We start from the raw sequence: 15,918 nt of genomic DNA on the forward strand, positions 1-15,918 counted from the left end.
TATCCTCCGATAACAAAGAGAAAGAAGCTTTCTGAGAAACTACTTTGTGTTCTGTGAAATCATGTCACAGAGTTACAGCTTTCCCCTCAAGATACCTTTCGCTAAGACAGTTCTTGTGGAATTGGCAAAGTGATATTTGGAAGCCCATTGAGGGCTACGGTGAAAAAGGAAATATCCTCAGATGAAAGCAGGAAAGAAGCTTTCTGAGAAACTGCTTAGTGTTCTGTTAATTCATCTCACCGAGTTACATCTGTATTTTGTGTATCTCTTTGCTAGCCTTATTTCTGTGGAATCTGAGAACAGATATTTCAGATCCCTTTGAAGACTATAGGGTCAATGGAAATATCCTCCGATAACAAAGAGAAAGAAGCTTTCTGAGAAACGTATTTGTGTTCTTTGAAATCATCTCTCAGAGTTACAGCTTTCCCCTCAAGAATCCTTTCGCTAAGAGAGTTCTTGTGGAATTGGCAAAGTGATATTTGGAAGCCCATAGAGGGCTATGGTGAAAAATTAAATATCCTCAGATCAAATCTGGAAAGAAGCTTTCTGAGAAACCGCTTAGTGTTCTGTTAATTCATCTCACAGAGTTACATCTGTATTTCGTGGATGTCTTTGTTACCTTAGTTCTGTGGAATCTGAGAACAGATATTTCGGATCCCTTTGAAGACTATAGGGCCAAAGTCAATATCCTCCGATAACCAAGAGAAAGAAGCTTTCTGAGAAACTTCTTTGTGTTCTGTGAAATCATCTCAAAGAGTTACAGGTTTCACCTGAAGAAACTTTTCGCTAAGACAGTTCTTGTGGAATTGGCAAAGTGATATTAGGAAGCCCATAGAGGGCTATGGTGAAAAAGGAAATATCCTCAGATGAAATCTGGAAAGAAGATTTCTGAGAAACTGCTCTGTGATGTGTGACTTCCATTCACAGAGTTACATCTGTATTTCATGGATCTCTTTGCTAGCCTTATTTCTGTGGAATCTGAGAACGGATATTTCGGATCCCTTTGAAGACTATAGGGCCAAAGGAAATATCCTCCGATAACAAAGATAAAGAAACTTTCTGAGAAACTTCGGTGTTCTGTGAAATCATCACACAGTGTTACAGGTTTCCTCTCAAGAAGCCTTTCGATAAGACAGTTCTTGTGGAATTGGCAAAGTGATATTTGGAAGCCCATAGAGGGCTATGGTGAAAAAGTAAATATCCTCAGATGAAAGCAGGAAAGAAGCTTTCTAAGAAACTGCTCTGTGATGTGTGACTTCCACTCACAGAGTTACATCTGTCTTTCGTGGATCTCTTTGCTAACTTATTTCTGTGGAATCTGAGAACAGATATTTCGGATCCCTTTGAAGACTATAGGGCCAAAGTAAATATCCTCCGATAACAAAGAGAAAGAAGCTTTCTGAGAAACGTATTTGTGTTCTTTGAAATCATCTCTCAGAGTTACAGCTTTCCCCTCAAGAATCCTTTCGCTAAGAGAGTTCTTGTGGAATTGGCAAAGTGATATTTGGAAGCCCATAGAGTGCTATGGTGAAAAATAAAATATCCTCAGATGAAATCTGGAAGGAAGCTTTCTGAGAAACTGCTTAGTGTTCTGTTAATTCATCTCAGAGAGTGACATCTGTATTTCGTGGATCTCTTTGCTAGCCTTATTTCTGTGGAATCTGAGAACAGATATTTCGGATCCCTTTGAAGACTATAGGGCCAAAGGAAATATCCTCCGATAACAAAGAGAAGGAAGCTTTCTGAGAAACTTATTTGTGTTCTCTGAAATTATATCACAGAGTTACACGTTTCCCCTCAAGAAGCCTTTCGCTAAGACAGTTCTTGTGGAATTGGCAAACTGATATTTGGAAGCCCATAGAGGGCTATGGTGAAAAAGTAAATATCCTCAGATGAAATCTGGAAAGAAGCTTTCTGAGAAACTCCTCTGTGATGTGTGACTTCCACTCACAGAGTTACATCTGTATTTCGTGGATCTCTTTGCTAGCCTTATTTCTGTGGAATCTCAGAACAGATATTTCGGATCCCTTTGAAGACTCTAGGGCCAAAGGAAATATCCTCCGATAACAAAGGGAAAGAAGCTTTCTGAGAAACTTCTTTGAGTTCTGTGAAATCACCTCACAGAGTTACAAATTTCCCCTCAAGAAGCCTTTTGCTAAGACAGTTCTTGTGGGATTGGCAGAGTGATATTTGGAAGCCCATAGAGGTCTATGGTGAAAAAGGAAATATCCTCAGATGAAATCTGGAAAGATGCTTTCTGGGAAACTGCTTAGTGTTCTGTTAATTCATCTCACAGAGTTACATCTGTATGTCGTGGATCTCTTTGCTAGCCTTATTTCTGTGGAATCTGAGAACAGATATTTCGGATCCCTTTGAACACTCTAGGGCCAAAGGAAATATCCTCCGATAACAAAGAGAAAGAAGCTTTCTGAGAAACTTCTTTGTGTTCTGTGAAATCATGTCAGAGAGTTACAGCTTTCCCCTCAAGAAGCCTTTCGCTAAGACAGTTATTGTGGAATTAGCAAAGTGATATTTGGAAGCCCATAGAGGGCTACGGTGAAAAAGGAAATATCCTCAGATGAAATCTGGAAAGAAGCTTTCTGAGAAACTGCTTAGTGTTCTGTTAATTCATCTCACAGAGTTACATCTGTATTTCGTGGATCTCTTTGCTTGCCTTATTTCTGTGGAATCTGAGAACAGATATTTCGGATCACTTTTAAGACTATAGGGCCAAAGGAAATACCCTCCGATAACAAAGAGAAAGAAGTTTTCTGAGAAAACTCTTTGTGTTCTGTGAAATCATGTCACAGAGTTACAGCTTTCCCCTCAAGAATCCTTTCACTAAGACAGTTCTTGTGGAATTGGCAAAGTGATATTTGGAAGCCCATAGAGGGCTATGGTGAAAAAGGAAATATCCTCAGATGAAATCTGGAAAGAAGCTTTCTGAGAAACTGCTCTGTGATGTGTGACTTCCACTCACAGAGTTACATCTGTATTTCGTGGATCTTTTTGCCAGCCTTATTTCTGTGGAATCTGAGAACAGATATTTCGGATCCCTTTGAAGACTCTAGGGCCAAAGGAAATATCCTCCGATAACAAAGAGAAAGAAACTTTCTGAGAAACTTCTTCGTGTTCTGTGAAATCATCTGACAGAGTTACAGCTTTCCCTCCAAGAAGCCTTTCGCTAAGACAGTTCTTGTGGAATTGGCAAAGTGATATTTGGAAGCCCATAGAGGGCTACGTGAAAAAGGAAATATCCTCAGATGAAATCTGGAAAGAAGCTTTCTGAGAAACTGCTTAGTGTTCTGTTAATTCATCTCACAGAGTTACATCTGTATGTCATAGATCTCTTTGCTTCCTTATTTCTGTGGAATCTGAGAACAGATATTTCGGATCCCTTTGAAGACCATAGGGCCAAAGGAAATATCCACCGATAAAAAAGAGAAAGAAGCTTTCTGAGAAACCTCTTTGTGTTCTGTGAAATCATGTCACAGAGTTACAGCATTCCCCTCAAGAAGCCTTTCACTAAGACAGTTCTTGTGGAATTGGCAAAGTGATACTTGGAAGCCCATAGAGGGCTAAGTTGAAAAAGAAAATATACTCAGATGAAATCTGGAAAGAAGCTTTCTGGGAAACTGCTTAGTGTTCTGTTAATTCATCTCACAGAGTTACATCTGTATTCCGTGGATCTCTTTGCTAGCCTAATTTCTGTAGAATCTGAGAGCAGATATTTCTGATCTTTTTGAAGACTATAGGGTCAAAGGAAATATGCCCCGACAACAAAGAGAAAGAAGCTTTCTGAGAAACTTCTTTGTGTTCTGTGAAATCATCTCACAGAGTTACAGATTTCCCCTCAAGAAGCCTTTCGCTAAGACAGTTCTTGTGGAATTGGCAAAGTGATATTTGGAAGCCCATAGAGGGCTATGGTGAAAAAGGAAATATCCTCAGATGAAAGCAGGAAAGAATCTTTCTGAGAAACTGCTTAGTGTTCTGTTAATTCATCTCACAGAGTTACATCTGTATTTCGTGGATCTCTTTGCTAGCCTTATTTCTGTGGAATCTGAGAACAGATAGTTCGGATCCCTTTGAAGACTATAGGGCCAAAGGAAATATCCTCCGATAACAAAGAGTAAGAAGCTTTCTGAGAAACTGCTTTGTGTTCTGTGAAATCATCTGAAAGAGTTACAGCTTTCCCCTCAAGAAACCTTTCGCTAAGACAGTTCTTGTGGAATTGGCAAAGTGATATTTGGAAGCCCTTAGAGGGCTATGGTGAAAAAGGAAATATCCTCTGATGAAATCTGGAAAGAAGCTTTCTGAGAAACTGCTTAGTGTTCTGTTAATTCATCTCAGAGAGTTACATCTGTATTTCGTGGATCTCTTTGCTAGCCTTATTTCTGTGGAATCTGAGAACAGATATTTCGGATCCCTTTGAAGACTATAGGGCCAAAGGAAATATCCTCCGATAACAAAGAGAAAGAAGCTTTCTGAGAAACTTATTTGTGTTCTCTGAAATCATCTCACAGAGTTACAGGTTTCCTCTGAAGAAGCCTTTCGCTAAGACAGTTCTTGTGGAATTGGCAAAGTGATATTTGGAAGCCCATAGAGGGCTATGTTGAAAAAGGAAATATCCTCAGATGAAATCTGGAAAGAAGCTTTCTGAGAAACTGCTCTGTGATGTGTGACTTCCACTCACAGAGTTACATCTGTATTTTGTGGATCTCTTTGCTAGCCTTATTTCTTTGGAATCTCAGAACAGATATTTCGGATCCCTTTGAAGACTATAGGGCCAAAGGAAATATCCTCCGATAACAAAGGGAAAGAAGCTTTCTGAGAAACTTCTTTGAGTTCTGTGAAATCACCTCACAGAGTTACAACTTTCCCCTCAAGAAGCCTTTTGCTAAGACAGTTCTTGTGGAATTGGCAGAGTGATATTTGGAAGCCCATAGAGGGCTATGGTGAAAAAGGAAATATCCTCAGATGAAATCTGGAAGGAAGCTTTCTGGGAAACTGCTTAGTGTTCTGTTAATTCATCTCACAGAGTTACATCTGTGTGTCGTGGATCTCTTTGCTAGCCTTATTTCTGTGGAATCTGAGAACAGATATTTCGGATCCATTTGAAGACTCTAGGGCCAAAGGAAATATCCTCCGATAACAAAGAGAAAGAAGCAGTCTGAGAAACTTCTTTGTGTTCTCTGAAATCATCTCATAGAGTTACAGCTTTCCCGTCAACAACCCTTTCGCTAAGAGAGTTCTTGAGGAATTCGCTAAGTGATATTTGGAAGCCCATAGAGGGCAATGGTGAAAAGGAAATATCCTCAGATGAAATCTGGAAAGAAGCTTTCTGAGAAACTGCTCTGTGATGTGTGACTTCCACTCACAGAGTTATATCTGTATTTCTTGGATCTCTTTGCTACCTTATTTCTGTGGAATCTCAGAACAGATATTTCGGATCCCGTTGAAGAATCTAGGGCCCAAGTAAATATCCTCCGATAACAAAGAGAAAGAAGGTTTCTGAGAACCTTCATTGTGTTCTGTGAAATTATGTCACAGAGTTACAGCTTTCCCTTCAAGAAGCCTTTCGCTAAGACAGTTCTTGTGGAATTCGCAAAGTGATATTTGGAAGCCCATAGAGGGCTAGGGTGAAAAGGAAATATCCTCAGATGAAACCTGGAAAGAAGCTTTCTGAGAAACTGCTCTGTGATGTGTGACTTCCACTCACAGAGTTACATCTGTATTTCTTGGATCTCTTTGCTATCCTTATTTCTGTGGAATCTGAGAACAGATATTTCGGATCCCTTTGAAGACTATAGGGCCAAAGGAAATATCCTCCGATAACAAAGAGAAAGAAGCTTTATGAGAAACTTCGTTGTGTTCTGTGAAATCATCACACAGAGTTACAGCATTCCCGTCAAGAAGCCTTTCGCTAAGACAGTTCTTGTGGAATTGGCAAAGTGATATTTGGAAGCCCCCAGAGGGCTATGGTGAAAAAGCAAATATCCTCAGATGAAAGCAGGAAAGAAGCTTTCTGAGAAACTGCTTAGTGTTCTGTTAATTCATCTCACAGAGTAACATCTGTATTTCGTGGATCTCTTTGCTATCCGTATTTCTGTGTAATCTGAGAACAGATATTTCGGATCCCTTTGAAGAACATAGGGCCAAAGGAAGTATCCTCCGATAACAAAGAGAAAGAAGCTTTCTGAGAAACTACTTTGTGTTCTGTGAAATCATGTCACAGAGTTACAGCTTTCCCCTCAAGATACCTTTCGCTAAGACAGTTCTTGTGGAATTGGCAAAGTGATATTTGGAAGCCCATTGAGGGCTACGGTGAAAAAGGAAATATCCTCAGATGAAAGCAGGAAAGAAGCTTTCTGAGAAACTGCTTAGTGTTCTGTTAATTCATCTCACCGAGTTACATCTGTATTTTGTGTATCTCTTTGCTAGCCTTATTTCTGTGGAATCTGAGAACAGATATTTCAGATCCCTTTGAAGACTATAGGGTCAATGGAAATATCCTCCGATAACAAAGAGAAAGAAGCTTTCTGAGAAACGTATTTGTGTTCTTTGAAATCATCTCTCAGAGTTACAGCTTTCCCCTCAAGAATCCTTTCGCTAAGAGAGTTCTTGTGGAATTGGCAAAGTGATATTTGGAAGCCCATAGAGGGCTATGGTGAAAAATTAAATATCCTCAGATCAAATCTGGAAAGAAGCTTTCTGAGAAACTGCTTAGTGTTCTGTTAATTCATCTCACAGAGTTACATCTGTATTTCGTGGATGTCTTTGTTACCTTAGTTCTGTGGAATCTGAGAACAGATATTTCGGATCCCTTTGAAGACTATAGGGCCAAAGTCAATATCCTCCGATAACCAAGAGAAAGAAGCTTTCTGAGAAACTTCTTTGTGTTCTGTGAAATCATCTCAAAGAGTTACAGGTTTCACCTGAAGAAACTTTTCGCTAAGACAGTTCTTGTGGAATTGGCAAAGTGATATTAGGAAGCCCATAGAGGGCTATGGTGAAAAAGGAAATATCCTCAGATGAAATCTGGAAAGAAGATTTCTGAGAAACTGCTCTGTGATGTGTGACTTCCATTCACAGAGTTACATCTGTATTTCATGGATCTCTTTGCTAGCCTTATTTCTGTGGAATCTGAGAACGGATATTTCGGATCCCTTTGAAGACTATAGGGCCAAAGGAAATATCCTCCGATAACAAAGATAAAGAAACTTTCTGAGAAACTTCGGTGTTCTGTGAAATCATCACACAGTGTTACAGGTTTCCTCTCAAGAAGCCTTTCGATAAGACAGTTCTTGTGGAATTGGCAAAGTGATATTTGGAAGCCCATAGAGGGCTATGGTGAAAAAGTAAATATCCTCAGATGAAAGCAGGAAAGAAGCTTTCTAAGAAACTGCTCTGTGATGTGTGACTTCCACTCACAGAGTTACATCTGTCTTTCGTGGATCTCTTTGCTAACTTATTTCTGTGGAATCTGAGAACAGATATTTCGGATCCCTTTGAAGACTATAGGGCCAAAGTAAATATCCTCCGATAACAAAGAGAAAGAAGCTTTCTGAGAAACGTATTTGTGTTCTTTGAAATCATCTCTCAGAGTTACAGCTTTCCCCTCAAGAATCCTTTCGCTAAGAGAGTTCTTGTGGAATTGGCAAAGTGATATTTGGAAGCCCATAGAGTGCTATGGTGAAAAATAAAATATCCTCAGATGAAATCTGGAAGGAAGCTTTCTGAGAAACTGCTTAGTGTTCTGTTAATTCATCTCAGAGAGTGACATCTGTATTTCGTGGATCTCTTTGCTAGCCTTATTTCTGTGGAATCTGAGAACAGATATTTCGGATCCCTTTGAAGACTATAGGGCCAAAGGAAATATCCTCCGATAACAAAGAGAAGGAAGCTTTCTGAGAAACTTATTTGTGTTCTCTGAAATTATATCACAGAGTTACACGTTTCCCCTCAAGAAGCCTTTCGCTAAGACAGTTCTTGTGGAATTGGCAAACTGATATTTGGAAGCCCATAGAGGGCTATGGTGAAAAAGTAAATATCCTCAGATGAAATCTGGAAAGAAGCTTTCTGAGAAACTCCTCTGTGATGTGTGACTTCCACTCACAGAGTTACATCTGTATTTCGTGGATCTCTTTGCTAGCCTTATTTCTGTGGAATCTCAGAACAGATATTTCGGATCCCTTTGAAGACTCTAGGGCCAAAGGAAATATCCTCCGATAACAAAGGGAAAGAAGCTTTCTGAGAAACTTCTTTGAGTTCTGTGAAATCACCTCACAGAGTTACAAATTTCCCCTCAAGAAGCCTTTTGCTAAGACAGTTCTTGTGGGATTGGCAGAGTGATATTTGGAAGCCCATAGAGGTCTATGGTGAAAAAGGAAATATCCTCAGATGAAATCTGGAAAGATGCTTTCTGGGAAACTGCTTAGTGTTCTGTTAATTCATCTCACAGAGTTACATCTGTATGTCGTGGATCTCTTTGCTAGCCTTATTTCTGTGGAATCTGAGAACAGATATTTCGGATCCCTTTGAACACTCTAGGGCCAAAGGAAATATCCTCCGATAACAAAGAGAAAGAAGCTTTCTGAGAAACTTCTTTGTGTTCTGTGAAATCATGTCAGAGAGTTACAGCTTTCCCCTCAAGAAGCCTTTCGCTAAGACAGTTATTGTGGAATTAGCAAAGTGATATTTGGAAGCCCATAGAGGGCTACGGTGAAAAAGGAAATATCCTCAGATGAAATCTGGAAAGAAGCTTTCTGAGAAACTGCTTAGTGTTCTGTTAATTCATCTCACAGAGTTACATCTGTATTTCGTGGATCTCTTTGCTTGCCTTATTTCTGTGGAATCTGAGAACAGATATTTCGGATCACTTTTAAGACTATAGGGCCAAAGGAAATACCCTCCGATAACAAAGAGAAAGAAGTTTTCTGAGAAAACTCTTTGTGTTCTGTGAAATCATGTCACAGAGTTACAGCTTTCCCCTCAAGAATCCTTTCACTAAGACAGTTCTTGTGGAATTGGCAAAGTGATATTTGGAAGCCCATAGAGGGCTATGGTGAAAAAGGAAATATCCTCAGATGAAATCTGGAAAGAAGCTTTCTGAGAAACTGCTCTGTGATGTGTGACTTCCACTCACAGAGTTACATCTGTATTTCGTGGATCTTTTTGCCAGCCTTATTTCTGTGGAATCTGAGAACAGATATTTCGGATCCCTTTGAAGACTCTAGGGCCAAAGGAAATATCCTCCGATAACAAAGAGAAAGAAACTTTCTGAGAAACTTCTTCGTGTTCTGTGAAATCATCTGACAGAGTTACAGCTTTCCCTCCAAGAAGCCTTTCGCTAAGACAGTTCTTGTGGAATTGGCAAAGTGATATTTGGAAGCCCATAGAGGGCTACGTGAAAAAGGAAATATCCTCAGATGAAATCTGGAAAGAAGCTTTCTGAGAAACTGCTTAGTGTTCTGTTAATTCATCTCACAGAGTTACATCTGTATGTCATAGATCTCTTTGCTTCCTTATTTCTGTGGAATCTGAGAACAGATATTTCGGATCCCTTTGAAGACCATAGGGCCAAAGGAAATATCCACCGATAAAAAAGAGAAAGAAGCTTTCTGAGAAACCTCTTTGTGTTCTGTGAAATCATGTCACAGAGTTACAGCATTCCCCTCAAGAAGCCTTTCACTAAGACAGTTCTTGTGGAATTGGCAAAGTGATACTTGGAAGCCCATAGAGGGCTAAGTTGAAAAAGAAAATATACTCAGATGAAATCTGGAAAGAAGCTTTCTGGGAAACTGCTTAGTGTTCTGTTAATTCATCTCACAGAGTTACATCTGTATTCCGTGGATCTCTTTGCTAGCCTAATTTCTGTAGAATCTGAGAGCAGATATTTCTGATCTTTTTGAAGACTATAGGGTCAAAGGAAATATGCCCCGACAACAAAGAGAAAGAAGCTTTCTGAGAAACTTCTTTGTGTTCTGTGAAATCATCTCACAGAGTTACAGATTTCCCCTCAAGAAGCCTTTCGCTAAGACAGTTCTTGTGGAATTGGCAAAGTGATATTTGGAAGCCCATAGAGGGCTATGGTGAAAAAGGAAATATCCTCAGATGAAAGCAGGAAAGAATCTTTCTGAGAAACTGCTTAGTGTTCTGTTAATTCATCTCACAGAGTTACATCTGTATTTCGTGGATCTCTTTGCTAGCCTTATTTCTGTGGAATCTGAGAACAGATAGTTCGGATCCCTTTGAAGACTATAGGGCCAAAGGAAATATCCTCCGATAACAAAGAGTAAGAAGCTTTCTGAGAAACTGCTTTGTGTTCTGTGAAATCATCTGAAAGAGTTACAGCTTTCCCCTCAAGAAACCTTTCGCTAAGACAGTTCTTGTGGAATTGGCAAAGTGATATTTGGAAGCCCTTAGAGGGCTATGGTGAAAAAGGAAATATCCTCTGATGAAATCTGGAAAGAAGCTTTCTGAGAAACTGCTTAGTGTTCTGTTAATTCATCTCAGAGAGTTACATCTGTATTTCGTGGATCTCTTTGCTAGCCTTATTTCTGTGGAATCTGAGAACAGATATTTCGGATCCCTTTGAAGACTATAGGGCCAAAGGAAATATCCTCCGATAACAAAGAGAAAGAAGCTTTCTGAGAAACTTATTTGTGTTCTCTGAAATCATCTCACAGAGTTACAGGTTTCCTCTGAAGAAGCCTTTCGCTAAGACAGTTCTTGTGGAATTGGCAAAGTGATATTTGGAAGCCCATAGAGGGCTATGTTGAAAAAGGAAATATCCTCAGATGAAATCTGGAAAGAAGCTTTCTGAGAAACTGCTCTGTGATGTGTGACTTCCACTCACAGAGTTACATCTGTATTTTGTGGATCTCTTTGCTAGCCTTATTTCTTTGGAATCTCAGAACAGATATTTCGGATCCCTTTGAAGACTATAGGGCCAAAGGAAATATCCTCCGATAACAAAGGGAAAGAAGCTTTCTGAGAAACTTCTTTGAGTTCTGTGAAATCACCTCACAGAGTTACAACTTTCCCCTCAAGAAGCCTTTTGCTAAGACAGTTCTTGTGGAATTGGCAGAGTGATATTTGGAAGCCCATAGAGGGCTATGGTGAAAAAGGAAATATCCTCAGATGAAATCTGGAAGGAAGCTTTCTGGGAAACTGCTTAGTGTTCTGTTAATTCATCTCACAGAGTTACATCTGTGTGTCGTGGATCTCTTTGCTAGCCTTATTTCTGTGGAATCTGAGAACAGATATTTCGGATCCCTTTGAAGACTCTAGGGCCAAAGGAAATATCCTCCGATAACAAAGAGAAAGAAGCAGTCTGAGAAACTTCTTTGTGTTCTCTGAAATCATCTCATAGAGTTACAGCTTTCCCGTCAACAACCCTTTCGCTAAGACAGTTCTTGAGGAATTCGCTAAGTGATATTTGGAAGCCCATAGAGGGCAATGGTGAAAAGGAAATATCCTCAGATGAAATCTGGAAAGAAGCTTTCTGAGAAACTGCTCTGTGATGTGTGACTTCCACTCACAGAGTTATATCTGTATTTCTTGGATCTCTTTGCTACCTTATTTCTGTGGAATCTCAGAACAGATATTTCGGATCCCGTTGAAGAATCTAGGGCCCAAGTAAATATCCTCCGATAACAAAGAGAAAGAAGGTTTCTGAGAACCTTCATTGTGTTCTGTGAAATTATGTCACAGAGTTACAGCTTTCCCTTCAAGAAGCCTTTCGCTAAGACAGTTCTTGTGGAATTCGCAAAGTGATATTTGGAAGCCCATAGAGGGCTAGGGTGAAAAGGAAATATCCTCAGATGAAACCTGGAAAGAAGCTTTCTGAGAAACTGCTCTGTGATGTGTGACTTCCACTCACAGAGTTACATCTGTATTTCTTGGATCTCTTTGCTATCCTTATTTCTGTGGAATCTGAGAACAGATATTTCGGATCCCTTTGAAGACTATAGGGCCAAAGGAAATATCCTCCGATAACAAAGAGAAAGAAGCTTTATGAGAAACTTCGTTGTGTTCTGTGAAATCATCACACAGAGTTACAGCATTCCCGTCAAGAAGCCTTTCGCTAAGACAGTTCTTGTGGAATTGGCAAAGTGATATTTGGAAGCCCCCAGAGGGCTATGGTGAAAAAGGAAATATCCTCAGATGAAATCTGGAAAGAAGCTTTCTGAGAAACCGCTCTGTGCTGTGTGACTTCCACTCACAGAGTTACACCTGTATTTCGTGGATCCCTTTGCTAGCCTTATTTCTGTGGAATCTGAGAACAGATATTTCGGATCCCTTTGAAGACTATAGGGCCAAAGGAAATATCCTCCGATAACAAAGAGAAAGAAGCTTTCTGAGAAACTTCTTTGTGTTCTGTGAAATCATCTCACAGAGTTACAGCTTTCCCCTCAAGAAGCCTTTCGCTAAGACAGTTCTCGTGGAATTGGCAAAGTGATATTTGGAAGCCCATAGAGGGCTATGGTGAAAAAGGAAATATCCTCAGTTGAAACCTGGAAAGAAGCTTTCTGAGATACTGCTTAGTGTTCTGTTAATTCATCTCACAGAGTTACATCTGTATTTCGTGGATTTCTTTGCTATTCTTATTTCTGTGGAATCTGAGAACAGATATTTCGGATCCCTTTGAAGAATATAGGGCTAAAAGAATTATCCTCCGATAACAAAGAGAAAGAAGCTTTCTGAGAAACCTCTTTGTGTTCTGTGAAATCATGTCACAGAGTTACAGCTTTCCCCTCAAGAAGCCTTTCGCTAAGACAGTTCTTGTGGAATTGGCAAAGTGATATTTGGAAGCCCATAGAGGGCTATGGTGAAAAAGGAAATATCCTCAGATGAAATCTGGAAAGAAGGTTTCTGGGAAACTGCTTAGTGTTCTGTTAATTCATCTCACAGAGTTACATCTGTATTTCGTGGATCTCTTTGCTATCTTATTTCTGTGGAATCTGAGAACAGATATTTCGGATCCCTTTGAAGACTATAGGGCCAAAGTAAATATCCTCCGATAACAAAGAGAAAGAAGCTTTCTGAGAAACTACTTTGTGTTCTGTGAAATCATCTGAAAGAGTTACAGCTTTGCCCTCAAGAAACCTTTCGCTAAGACAGTTCTTGTGGTATTGGCAAAGTGATATTTGGAAGCCCATAGAGGGCTAGGGTGAAAAAGGAAGTATCCTCAGATGACAGCAGGAAAGAAGCTTTCTGACAAACTGCTTAGTGTTCTGTTAATTCATCTCACAGAGTTACATCTCTATTTTGTGTATCTCTTTGCTAGCCTTATTTCTGTGTCATCGGAGAACAGATATTTCGGATCCCTTTGAAGACTATAGGGCCAAAGGAAATATCCTCCGATAACAAAGAGAAAGAAGCTTTCTGAGAAACTTATTTCTGTTCTTTGAAATCATCTCTCAGAGTTACAGCTTTCCCCTCAAGAATCCTTTCGCTAAGACAGTTCTTGTGGAATTGGCAAAGTCATATTTGGAAGCCCATAGAGGGCTATGGTGAAAAATAAAATATCCTCAGATGAAATCTGGAAAGAAGCTTTCTGAGAAACTGCTTAGTGTTCTGTTAATTCATCTCAGAGAGTTACATCTGTATTTCATGGATTTCTTTGCTAGCCTTATTTCTGTGGAATCTGAGAACAGATATTTCGGATCCCTTTGAAGACTATAGGGCCAAAGGAAATATCCTGCGATAACAAAGAGAAAGAAGCTTTCTGAGAAACTTATTTGTGTTCTCTGAAATCATCTCAGAGAGTTACAGGTTTCCCCTCAAGAAGCCTTTCGCTAAGACAGTTCTTGTGGAATTGGCAAAGTGATATTTGGAAGCCCATAGAGGGCTATGGTGAAAAAGGAAATATCCTCAGATGAAATCTGGAAAGAAGCTTTCTGAGAAACTGCTCTGTTATGTGTGACTTCCACTCACAGAGTTACATCTGTATTTCGTGGATCTCTTTGCTAGCCTTATTTCTGTGGAATCTCAGAACAGATATTTCGGGTCCCTTTGAAGACTCTAGGGCCAAAGGAAATATCCTCCGATAACAAAGGAAAGAAGCTTTCTGAGAAATTCTTTGAGTTCTGTGAAATCACCTCAAAGAGTTACAACTTTCCCCTCAAGAAGCCTTTTGCTAAGACAGTTCTTGTGGAATTGGCAGAGTGATATTTGGAAGCCCATAGAGGGCTATGGTGAAAAAGGAAATATCCTCAGATGAAATCTGGAAAGAAGCTTTCTGGGAAACTGCTTAGTGTTCTGTTAATTCATCTCACAGAGTTACATCTGTATGTCGTGGATCTCTTTGCTAGCCTTATTTCTGTTGGATCTGAGAACAGATATTTCGGATCCCTTTGAAGAATCTAGGGCCAAAGGAAATATCCTCCGATAACAAAGAGAAAGAAGCAGTCTGAGAAACTTCTTTGTGTTCTCTGAAATCATCTCATAGAGTTACAGCTTTCCCGTCAACAACCCTTTCGATAAGACAGTTCTTGTGGAATTCGCTAAGTGATATTTGGAAGCCCATAGAGGGCTATGGTGAAAAAGGAAATATCCTCAGATGAAATCTGGAAAGAAGCTTTCTGAGAAACCGCTATGTGCTGTGTGACTTCCACTCACAGAGTTACACCTGTATTTCGTGGATCTCTTTGCTAGCCTTATTTCTGTGGAATCTGAGAACAGATATTTCGGATCCCTTTGAAGACTATAGGGCCAAAGGAAATATCCTCCGATAACAAAGAGAAAGAAGCTTTCTGAGAAACTTCTTTGTGTTCACTGAAATCATGTCACAGAGTTACAGCTTTCCCTTCAAGAAGCCTTTCGCTAAGACAGTTCTTGTGGATTTGACAAAGTGATATTTGGAAGCCCCTAGAGGGCTATGGTGAAAAGGAAATATCCTCAGATAAAATCGGGAAAGAAGCTTTCTGAGAAACTGCTCTGTGATGTGTGACTTCCATTCACAGAGTTACATCTGTATTTCTTGGATATCTTTGCTAGCCTTATTTCTGTGGAATCTCAGAACAGATATTTCGGATCCCTTTGAAGAATCTAGGGCCAAAGGAAATATCCTTCGATGACAAAGAGAAAGAAGCTTTCTGAGAAACTTCGTTGTGCTCTGTGAAATCATCTCACAGAGTTACAGCTTTCCCGTCAAGAAGCCTTTCGCTAAGGCAGTTCTTGTGGAATTGGCAAAGTGATATTTGGAAGCCCCTAGAGGGCTATGGAGAAAAAGAAAATATCCTCTGATGAAATCTGGAAAGAAGCTTTCTGAGAAACCGCTATGTGCTGTGTGACTTCCACTCACAGAGTTACACCTGTATTTCGTGGATCTCTTTGCTAGCCTTATTTCTGTGGAATCTGAGAACAGATATTTCGGATCCCTTTGAAGACTATAGGGCCAAAGGAAATATCCTCCGATAACAAAGAGAAAGAAGCTTTCTGAGAAACTTCTTTGTGTTCTGTGAAATCATGTCACAGAGTTACAGCTTTCCCCTCAAGAAGCCTTTCGCTAAGACAGTTCTTGTGGAATTGGCAAAGTGATACTTGGAAACCCATAGAGGGCTATGGTGAAAAAGGAAATATCCACAATTGAAACCTGGAAAGAAGCTTTCTGAGAAACTGCTTAGTATTCTGTTAATTCATCTCACAGAGTTACATCTGTATTTCGTGGATCTCTTTGCTATCCTTATTTCTTTGGAATCTGAGAACAGATATTTCGGATCCCTTTGAAGACTATAGGGCTAAAAGAAGTATCCTCCGATAACAAAGAGAAAGAAGCTTTCTGAGAAACCTCTTTGTGTTCTGTGAAATCATGTCACAGAGTTACAGCTTTCCCCTCAAGAAGCCTTTCGCTAAGAGAGTTCTTGTGGAATTGGCAAAGTGATATTAGGAAGCCCATAGAGGGCTATGGTG

The sequence above is a fragment of the Macaca fascicularis genome, chromosome X, assembly GCF_037993035.2.
Source record: "Macaca fascicularis isolate 582-1 chromosome X, T2T-MFA8v1.1".
NCBI classification, from domain to species: domain Eukaryota; kingdom Metazoa; phylum Chordata; class Mammalia; order Primates; family Cercopithecidae; genus Macaca; species Macaca fascicularis.